The sequence below is a fragment of the Suricata suricatta genome, chromosome 4 (genome assembly GCF_006229205.1).
Source record: "Suricata suricatta isolate VVHF042 chromosome 4, meerkat_22Aug2017_6uvM2_HiC, whole genome shotgun sequence".
NCBI classification, from domain to species: Eukaryota; Metazoa; Chordata; class Mammalia; order Carnivora; family Herpestidae; genus Suricata; species Suricata suricatta.
Genome location: NC_043703.1, coordinates 47507142 through 47518578, shown reverse-complemented (window position 1 = coordinate 47518578; position 11437 = coordinate 47507142). Strand labels below are relative to the sequence as shown.

Sequence of the window (11437 nt, the reverse complement as noted above, 5' to 3'; positions counted from 1 at the left end):
CAGTTTTATCTTTCTTTGAGTTTAATTACCTAAGTATTATTTTCTTTTAAATGAAAATATATCTTTTAAATAAATATGCATCATATAGATTGGGAAATTAGGTGTCATTAGAACATTTTAATAAAAGGAATGAGACACATTCTCAGTGTGTTTTATATTATTGGAATGTAACATCCATCACTATATAATTGGAAATGACAATTTATATGTTATTCCTTGTAGTACAAGCTACGGGATGACACAGTGCAATCTCATGTAAGAATAAGTCTATTTAAAAAGAAAGGTTTTCTGGGGCAGGCACCTAGGTGGCTCAGTTGATTAAGCGTCTGACCCTAGCTCAGGTCATGATCTCACCATTTGTGAGTTTGAGCCCCACATCAGGCTCTGCACTGACAGCTTAGTGCCTGGATTCTGCTTCAGATTCTGCATCTCCCTCTTTCTCTCTCTTTGTCCCTCTCCCGCTTGTGATCTTGCTCTCTCAAAAGTAAATAGATAAACATTACAGGATATTTTTTAAAAAGCAAGATTTTTCAATACAGCTTTCATTTATAGGTATTTTGCCTACAAACCTTTTAACCCTTACATTTTGCAGAGTTAAAGAAATTCCTTTCTCAAAAGAAAAGGCAGGGGAAAACAAAAACATACTTCCAGTTAAATGATGATTACTTTGGAAATTTAGCATTCATTGATGGCAGTCAGTCCTGTTTCATCTCGATTGATGGTTGGTTGTGTTATTTTGTGGCTTTTTATAACTTTACATGTACCCTCTCATCCTTCCGTCATGTTCATAGAAAAATAAAACTAGAAACCTATAAAACCATGATGTAAGAGACCTTAAATAGAATATGTACTACCTGCATTTATTGACATATATGATAGGAAGTTATTTTAAAAGTATGTGTATCTTTCCACACCAGTGTAGATAATTCCTTAAGAACTGCAAACTTGGGGTGCCTGGGTGGCTCAGTCGGTTAAGCCTCTGACTTTGGCTCAGGTCAGATCTCATGTTCGTGGGTTCGTGCTGACAGCTCAGAGCCTGGAGCCTGCTTCTGGTTCTGTGTCTCCTTCTCTCTCTGTCCCTCCCCCTCTCATGCTCTGTCTCTCTCTGTGTCAAAAATAAATAAAACATTTAAAAAAATAAATTTAAGAACTGCAAATTTTGCATAGAGAAAGGGAAAAAAATCCTGTCAGAGATTAAAAATTGGATCCTATCAGTGTTTCCTAATTGCAGTAAACTTTACTTGGTAATATGAATTTAAGTTTCCTCCATGCCTCTTCATGGCTTGATAGATCATTTCTTTTTAGTGCTGAGTGTTATTCCATTGTGGGTGTACCACAGTATATTTAGTCATTCACCTATTGAAGAACATATTAGTTACTTCCAAGTTTTGGCAATTTTGAATAAAGCTGCTATAAATATCCATGTGCAAGTTTCTGTATGGACTAAAGTTTCACATTCTTTGGTTAAATACCAAAGATCACATTTGCTGAATCATATGGTAAAAGTATGTTTAGTTTTGTAAGAAACCACCAACTATTTTCCAAAATAACTGTACCATTTTGCATTATCTCCAGCAATGAATGAGATTTCCTCTTTCCTTGCATCTTTGCCAGCATTTGGTGTTGTCAATGTTTCAAATTTGGGATATTCTTATAGATATATAACAATATCACACTGATGTCTTCATTTACCTTTCCATAATGACACATGATGCTGATTGTCTTTTCATATACTTATTTGCTAGCTGCGTATCTTCTCTGGTGAGGTGACCTTTAAGGTCTTTGCCCATTTTTAATTCTAAGTTTTAGAATTATGTATTTTGGATAATAGTCCTTTATCAGGTGTGTCTTTTACAAACTTTCTCTGCTAATCTGTGGCTTTTCTGCTAATTCTTCTGACAGTCTTTCACAAAGAAATTTTTAATTAAGTTTATCATATCAATTATTTCTTTCATGTATCATGCCTTCTGTATTATATCTAAAAGTTATTACCATACTCAAAGCTATCTAGAGATTCTCCTATCTGTCCTCTAAGAGTTTGATAATTTTGTGTTTCATATTTAAGTATGTGATCTACTCTGAGGTAATTTTTGTGAAGGGTGTAGGTATGTCTACATTCTATTTTTGCATATGGATTTCTAATCAGTCTATCACTGTTGGCAATACTATCTTTGCTCTACTCTATTGCCTTCACTCCTTTTCAAATATCAGTTGGCTATATTCATGTGGTTTTACTTCTGGGTTCTTTGTTCTGTTCCATTGATCTAGTTATCTATTCTTATACCAGTCAACACAATATTAATCAAGGTAGTGTTGATTGGTATATTAATATATAATATTGGTATATTAATATATTGTCTTGAAGTTGGATAGCATCCGTTCTTCAACTTTGGTCTACTTTGATTCTGTGTTGAGCTATTCTGGGTCTTTTGTCTTAGTGTCTATAGTGTCAATATCCACACTATAACTTAGTGGTGCTTTGATTCGCATTTCATTGAATCTGCAGGTCAGATTGGGAAGAACTGACATCTTGATAATACTGAGTCTTCATTTTAATGAACATATAATATTTCCTTATTTATTTAGCTCTTTTTTGATTTCATTCATTTGAGTGTTCTAGTTTTCCTCATGTAGATTTTCTATATATGTTGTAAGATGTATACCAAATTATTTCATTTGGGGGATGCTAATGTAAATAGGATTGTGTTTTTAAATTCAAATTCCATTGGATCATTGCTGATATATGTGAAAAAGATTGCCTTTTGCACATTAATCTTGTATTATGTACCTTGCTATAATTGGTTGTTCCAGCAAAAAAATTTTTTCTGATTTTTTCACTTCTTTACATAGGCAATATTGTCATCTGTAAATGAAGTCAGTTTTATGTTTTCATTCCCAGTCTGTATACTTTTTCCTTCCTGTTCTTGCTTTATTACATTAGCTAGAACTTCCACTGCATGTTGAAAGATGTGGTGAGAAGTGACATCCTTGCTTTGTAACTGATCTCAGTGGAAAAGCTTCATATTTCTCATCATTAAGTATGATGTTATTTGTAAATATTTTGTAGATATTCTATATCAAGTTGAGGAATTCACCCTTTATTCCTAGATTATTAAGAATTTTGATCATGAGGTGGTGTTGTATTTTGTCAAATACTTTCTCTGTATCTATAGGTATGATCATGTGATTTTCCTATTTTAGTCTGCTGATGTGACGGATTATATTAAATAATTTTCATATGTTGAACCAGTCTTACATACCTGGGAGAAATCCCACTTTGTCATGGTGTATAATTCTTTTTTGTTCATTTTTGTATTGTTTGTTAATATTTTTTTAGGGTTGTACACTTAATTCTTGACTGTATCTCTAAGAAAACCTACTGGGAATATTATATTATGCACTAAACTTTGCTAATTGAAGTTACTTCTAGATAGTAAATTATCTTCTTAAAAAAAAGTCTACTGATAGAGGCTCCTGTGTGGCTCAGGTGGTTAAGGGTCCGAATTCACCTCAGGTCATGATCTTGAGGTTCATGGGTTCAAGCCCTGCATCAGGCTCTGTGCTAACAGCTCAGAGCCTGGAGCCTGCTTCAGATTCTGTGTCTCCCTCTCTCTTTGCCCCTCCCCTGCTCATACTCTGGTTTCTCTCTCCCAAAAATATATAAACATTACAAAATTAATTAAAAATCTATTGATATAAAATAATTTTAAAATATTATTTGAGCTTTCTGCAACTGGTTTGCTGCCACAATGCAGTTGTTATGAAAACCACTGCTAAACCTAAACCAAAATGGGAAAAGAAAAGACATATCAACATAGTGGTCATTGGACATTCCACTACTGGTTTTCTGATCTACAAATGCTGTAGGACTGACAAAAGAACTTTCACAAAAATTGAGAAGGAGACTACATTGTGAACATGGTGTCATCACTGATATATGTCTGTGGAAATGCAATACCATTAAGTATTATGTGACCATCATTGATGCCCCAGGACACAGAAAACTTTATAAAAGATATGATTACAGGCATATCTCAGGCTGACTATGCTATCCTGATTGTTGCCGCTGGTGTTGGTGAATTTGAAGCAGGTTCTCCAAAAATGGGCAGACCCATGAGTATGCCCTTCTGGCTTACACACTGGGTATAGACAACTTATTGTTGGTGTTAAAAAAAAATGGATTCCACTGAACCATTCTACGGCCAGAACAGAGATGAGGACATTGTTAAGGAAGTCAGCACCTACATCAAGAAAATTGGCTACAATCCCAACACAGTAACATTTGTGCCATTTTCTGGTTGGAATGGTGATAACATGCTGGCACCAACTTCAAACATGCCCTGGTTCAAGGGATAGAAGGTTACCGTAAAGATGGCAATGACAGTGGAACCATTCTGCTTGAAGCCCTAGATTGCATTCTCCCACCAAACCGTCCATCTGACAAACCCTTGCGTCTGCCCCTCCAGGATGCCTATAAAATTGGTGGTATTGGCACTGACTGTTGTCCAGGTGGAGACTGGTGTTCTTAAACCTGGCATGGTGGTCACCTTTGCTCCAGTCAAGGTTACAACTGAAGTAAAGTCTATTGAAATGTACCATGAAGCTTTGAGTGAGGCTCTTCCTGGTGACAATGTTATCTTCGATGGCAAGGATGTATCTGTGAAAGACATTTGCCATGCAATATGGCTGGTGGCAGCAAACATGACCCACCAGTGGAAGCAGCTGGCTTCATAACTCAGGTGATTATCCTGAGCATCCAGGCCAAATTAGTGCTGGATATGCACCTGTGCTGGACAGTGCCACAGCTCACACTGCCTGCAGATTCGCTGAACTGAAGGAGAAGACTGATCTTCGCTCTGGCAAAAAACTGGAAGATGGCCCCAAGTTCTTGAAATCTGGTGATGCTGCCATTTTTGATATGGTTCTTGGCAAGCCAATGTGTGTTGGAACTATCCTCCTCCCTGCCGTTTGCTGTTCATGGCACGAGACAGACGATTGGTGTGGGTGTTACCAGAGAAGTGGACAAGAAGGCAGCTGGAGCTGACAAGGGTACCAAGTCCACCCAGAAAGCTCATAAGGCTAACTGAACATCATCCCCAGTGCCTGCCACCACAGTCTTAATCAGTGGTGGAAAAAAAGTCTCACAATCCTTTGTGTCAATCGGACATTTAAATTTAATAGTAAACCTGGTTAATTATAACGGTGCATCGTAAAACCTTCAGAGGAAAAGTGAATGTTTTATGGACCGTGTGTGTGTGTGTGTGTGTGTGTGTGTGCAGTTTTAAGTTACTAGTTTTTTAAATCTGTACTTTTTAATGGAAACAACTTGACCAAAAATCTGTCACAGAATTTTGAGACCCACTAAAACAAAAGTTTATTGAGAAAATAAAATGAAAATATCACTTGAAGGTTATTTTACATAGAAACACATTTAGTTAACAGTAGCAATGGGATGGAAGCAAGGTATGGTTTTTTTCCCCATTTTTGAAAAATAAAAATAGATAATCAGACATCCTAGTGCATGCACTTAAAATTGAAGGTCTTGGTGTGTCAAGCAAAGTACTCTGTATCAATAACCATACATTTGGGATCTATCTCAAATGGATCTTGAATAAACAAAAATCTTTTGTTTATTTCTGTTAAAATTCGTATCAAAATATGACAAATAAATATATTTTAGAAAACATTTGGTCAACAAGGACTACTTCATTTAGAAAAGGGATGCTGGTTGTGACTACGAAAACTTGTAAAGCAAGTGAATCTATCTCATTTCCTCAGTGTGTTGATCTCAGTTCCCCACATGCTCACTGTGGATTATATTTGCCAACACATAGTAAAATTAAGAGTATTTGACCTCTTTAAAAGATTGTAGAATTCCTGCCACATAACAATTACACAATATGTATTGTTTTTCATCTCTCTTGTCCATCTAGAAAACGAGACAATACAATCACCTACCCCCAAAGCTGCATTTTCCTTCACAGAGTAAGTCCAGATAGTTGTCAAGATGGTTATCATGAAAAAATACACAAGCTTGAAATTTCTCTGATCAAAACACGGAATAAATGATAATACTAGGGGCAGACAGAGAGTTAATTCTAGCTCTGTATTTTCCTTACCTAAATTGAGTAGGTCAAGTTGTGCCAAGTTTAGTAATACTCATCTATATACACTTACTTTTTTTTTCACTTAATAAGCCAGAATCTTAGAGGACTATAAAAACATATTTTATCCTTTCTTAATTTATTTTTTATAATGAGAAGATGTAAATGTGTGACTGTCTTAAGGAAGAGGTTTGTTTAAATGTTTCCTTCCATTATCAAGATAATTGATCATATTAATTACGATAATGTAAAGATATTTAATTCAGATACCGTTTTTCAAATGATCGTACTCATAATGCATCTCTACCACAGAAACCAGCAATACTGAGAACAGAGTATGTCATCACAGGCTATTGTGTCTCCTCCTACAGACGGTAATAAAAATTATAAATCATACCCAATGTTGATGTGCTATGCTATGAGGAAAGTAATTGGAGTTCATGATTCATATTTCTGATGAATTTCAAATCAATGATATTGCCCAGAGTCCATTTTATGTGCTGATGTGAACATATATAACCCTATTCCTGACAGAATTATGACATTTAACATAATAAAACAAAATTACAAAGAACTTGGTCACATATGATTAGGGTCTCTGTTCTCATATAGGTAATTCCTCAGTTCTTATTTACTTCAGTCATTTTCTCTTTCAAAGCATATTGTAGAATTGTGCATTAAAATTTCATAACAATTAATTCATCCCTATGGATGAAAAATATATTATCATCACTTTGTAATCATTATATGTATTTTCCAGAACTATACATGTATATGTAGACATACTTGAAATTCAATTCTATATATGTTACTAAACATTGATGTCTTACAAAGATCGCAATATATTCTGTATCTTCTAATGCTTAAAGAAATTAAGGATTTAAGGACAAGACATCTCCTTCACATTCTATAGGTATGACATAAAAATTTAGATATTTTCATTGTTAATGTCTATATATATATGTATATATATATGTAACTTTATTTTTAAAATTTCTCGAAACATGTTAATTTTTAAAAGTCTAATCAGGTGAAGGGGGAGGGGGGAAAAGAGGTGGTGGTGATGGTGAAGAGCACTGGGTGTTGTATGGAAAACAATTTGACAATAAAATATTATGGAAAAAATAAAATAAAATTTAAAAAAGTCTAATCACATCAGTAACTGCAATACAATGCAATTTAAAAATATTTAATAAGCTCACATGTCACAAAATTCTCTAAACTTAATTAATTCATTACACTTTTCCTTTTTAAAAACCAAGCAATTTATATTTTGTTCTTAAGTCGGAACAACTTGTATGTGTTACTTCTGTGAGACTTTTACTTTCCTTCCAGAAAATTGATATAATTAGGCAAATGTGATTTTTCTCTACATGTGTTGTTAGTGGTGATAGTTCCAGGAAAGATTTCTTTCTATGAATACGGGCAGCTGAATGAATTTCTTTTAAACAGCTGGCAATGCTGTTTGCAGCTAACGTTTTCAATTTCATGACAGGAAAATGCCTCAATATTTTGTTCAAGATGGAACTTCCAACACACATTCTGCTAAAGGCAAATGTCAGTTTTATTGTTCTCTGATACTCTAGAACCACGATTAAGAGACAGATATAAATCATTTTTCTTAAGCACTGAGTCCCTCACCAGTATCAACTATAACATCTCTATCACTTAGGGAATTCTTAGAAATGTAAATTCTTGGACCCACTTCAAATATATGAGGTGGAAACTCTGGAACAAGACCCAGCAATCTGTGTTTTAACAATCCCCTATGTCATTTTACTGCATGCTAGAATTTGAGAAACACTGTTCCAAAAAGGTAGCCTTCATGTTGCATTAGGTAAAATTAAATTTGAGTACTTACATCTGGCAACACATTTAATAGGACATTCTATATGACTGCAAGACATCTAGTGACTTTTGAGAATATTACAATAGGAAAAATTATTAGAACTTGCTCCCCATTGGAGAAGAAAAATTCCCCAGTAATTATAATCAGGTAAGAGTTTCTGAAGGACCAAAATTAAAGATGTATAAGTAGACCATTTTGTTCCTAATAAGCATGCCACAGCCCTTTGATTTTAGTAAATGACAGTATAGCATGAGCATATGATATTAATTTCAAGCCTGACAGTTATTAAGCAGAAACTTAACAGATAAAAGTATCACATAGATAATTATTTTCTATATTTAAGCATACAGAACTATAATCTGGAACCAAATAATTATTTTCACCTCTCTTCACTGAAAGCACCGTGTGTCACAATAATGTTTTTTCAGTGTGCTTGCTTGGATTTTAAGTAATAGGACATCTTAACTCTCTGTGACTCTTGGCCAGATTTGAACTTGCAGATTATTTCATTCATATAAATACCTTCCTGTACATATTTATTTTATAACTGAAAGTATAGTCAATAATAATCTAACACACTTATTATGATATTTCCTAATAGATAACTAAATCACTATGTTATACACCTGAAACTAATCTAATATTAAAGAAAGAATACCTTCTTTTAACTTCTGTGTAATTTCATACTCGATAATTTTTTAGCTAAGTTTTACAATGATTCCTTTGACCAGTTGGTTTTTTTTCTCACCATATTGAGGGCTTCTCAAGGCTTAAATCTTTCTAAAAAGAAAACTAAAAAGTTCTTTTTATTTTTACCCATACTTTATGACTTAACATTATAATACATCTCTACATAGAAGCTTGATTTCTATATTCCCATTACAAAAATATCTTCTGAAGTTTGACTTTTTTCCTCCAGCATTATGATAATAGTTATCACTTATTTAAGTGTACTATGTGGTAAGCAATACTCGTATTAAGTACCTGCATTATCTCATGTGACCCTTGAATCTGTAAAATAGTGGTAAAATAAAAACAACACACCAATGATTAATCCTATAACCCATTCTGGTTACCTATGAAGGACTCTTGTGGGTGGAGAGGAAGGAGTAGGGAAGATTCTTGGATTAATCATTCTATCTCTATGAATGGATAAAGAAATGTGGTATATATACACCATGCAATAATGTTGATGGAACTAGAGTGTTTTATGCTAAGTGAAATAAGTCAGCCAGTGAAAGATAAATATCATATGATTTCACTCATAAGTAGAACTTAAGAAATAAAACAGATGAACATAAGGTAAGGGACAGAAAAGTAAGATAAAAACAGAGTGGGACGCAAACCACAGGAGACTCTTAAATATAGAGAACAAACTGAGGGTTGCTGAAGGGGTCTTGGGTGGCGCGGATGGGCTAAATGGGGGATGGGTATTAAGAAGGGTACTTATAAGAATGAGCACTCGGTGTTATATGTAAGTAATGGATCACTAAATTCTACTCCTGAAACAATTACTATACTGGGTGTTAACTAGCTTGGTAAATAAAATTTAAAAAATCATTGTGTCTCTATGTAATATATAATTAGTCTTCTATATGTTCATTGATATTATTCTCAAATCATGATAATATTTTTAGAATATCAGTAAACATACAGAAGTTTCAAGTGTGCTCTCTTTCCCTTTATACAGATTCTTTTTTTATTTAGAGTAGATATTCAGCGTTTTACTATTTTATTTACCAAATATTTCCTTATGAGACCTTTGTTAAATATTGAAGCATGATTGCTTAACTTCAATTATAGTACAATTCCATGAAAGAAAGAAGATTAGGAAAGAAGATGAGCCTGCTTTTTATTTGTTCTGGTAATAATCTAGAAAATTTATATTTGGTTTAATTATAAGAATGCTGAAGTTATGGCCTCTTTTGGTAAAAACAAAGAGTAAAAACTCCTATTGCCAATATCTTAATATGATTCTTCTCTTTGTAAGTAAAAGATTAATCTCAGCTAGTCTGTTGAAGCCCTGTGTTTATACTCAGGGATGCTTCGAGCGATGATGTTGACTGATAATTGGCAAAGTTGAATCACTAACTATGGATTACTATATCCCAGGGTCCAAAACAGACAAGGGGATGATGGGTACCATCATATCAGAATTGTTTATGGAAAATGTCCAGACTGATCATTTGTACTCCGAGTTTCTGTTATATTCTCGTGCTTTCTGATCCTGACGTAGTAGTCTGGTATAGACTGTGTGACCAGAAATGTGTAAAAGATCTCAATAAGCCTGTGGGTTCCCTGAGTCCAAGATATTTCATACATGTCCTGGTGGCTCATGATTCAGAGATGAAACATGTCCTGTGTAACAAAAAGAATCATGGCAGCTGTATTTGGAATTCTCGGACATCTCTTATGGGTGTTTGTGCTTTATTTATTTTACTGCTTGGTATCTTTTGCTTTACCAAAGTCTTATGTGAGTATAAAATGTGGGATCTCATGAATTATTTCAGTTACACAGCCCTATGTAATAGCTGCAGGTCATGAATTTTTATTTTAGTTAAGTTCCTCTAAGATCCTGAAATAAATACAGATATGAAGGATTAGATATTCTGATAATTCTCAAGGTAAATATAAATGTCTTTGCTTCTTAAGTATTCTTAGCTATTAGATTGTTTTCTTCAAAAAAGTCATCAGAAAATATATTGTTATGAATTTTTAACATCTAGGAATAATTGACTATAATATAATTTTTAAAAATTTATATCATGTTTTATTGATATATCTTGGGCAAATTCCCAGTGATATTATATTTTTTTATTTCTAGTACACAACTTAAAAAGACTCCAAGTCTTTAAAAATAAATTTGTCTTTAAATAAAAATGGTGCTTTCTGCTGGATATGAGCTTTCCAAATTATGCAGGAACACATGTCAAAGCCTTCTCAAAGGCATTATTTACTAAACATCACAGTAGTTGTTTTTATCTTTCTATTTTGTTTCACATAACCTGAAACTATAAATACTTGTTTTTAGTTACTTTCAGGGAATTATCTTCATTTCCTTGCTTCTCCTATTCCCTGAGTGATATTTTGACCCAAATACTGGTTACATGTATTCTAGAGTTACTCCTGTGGGAAGATAATTGTTCTTTATACTTATATATTTTCCCTTTTTCCACATTAAAACAGAACACAAAATATTTAGTTTCTTTTAGCTTATCTAAAATAAATAAAAGTTTCCCTCTTATTCTCCTATATATCTTCTGATTACTACTACCTCTGCATGAAAAAACTAGTCTGTGAAAAAGCCAGCATCAAAAGTATTATCACTACATTTACATATATTTCAAGTGAAATACATTATAATATCTGAAAAGAGATACATCTGTTGACTTTCTTTTGGATATACTTAAAATAATTGTGTCCAATAATTTCAATGGGATAATGCAATTAGAGAAGCATGAATGAATTACATAGAGAGTTCTAA

At 33.6% G+C, this 11437-nt stretch overlaps 1 pseudogene; it reads left to right on the top strand.

Annotated features, from left to right (window-relative positions):
- Positions 1-3760: 3760 nt before the first annotated feature.
- On the top strand, positions 3761-5087 carry LOC115290569 (annotated as a pseudogene).
- The last annotated feature ends 6350 nt before the right edge of the window (positions 5088-11437 follow it).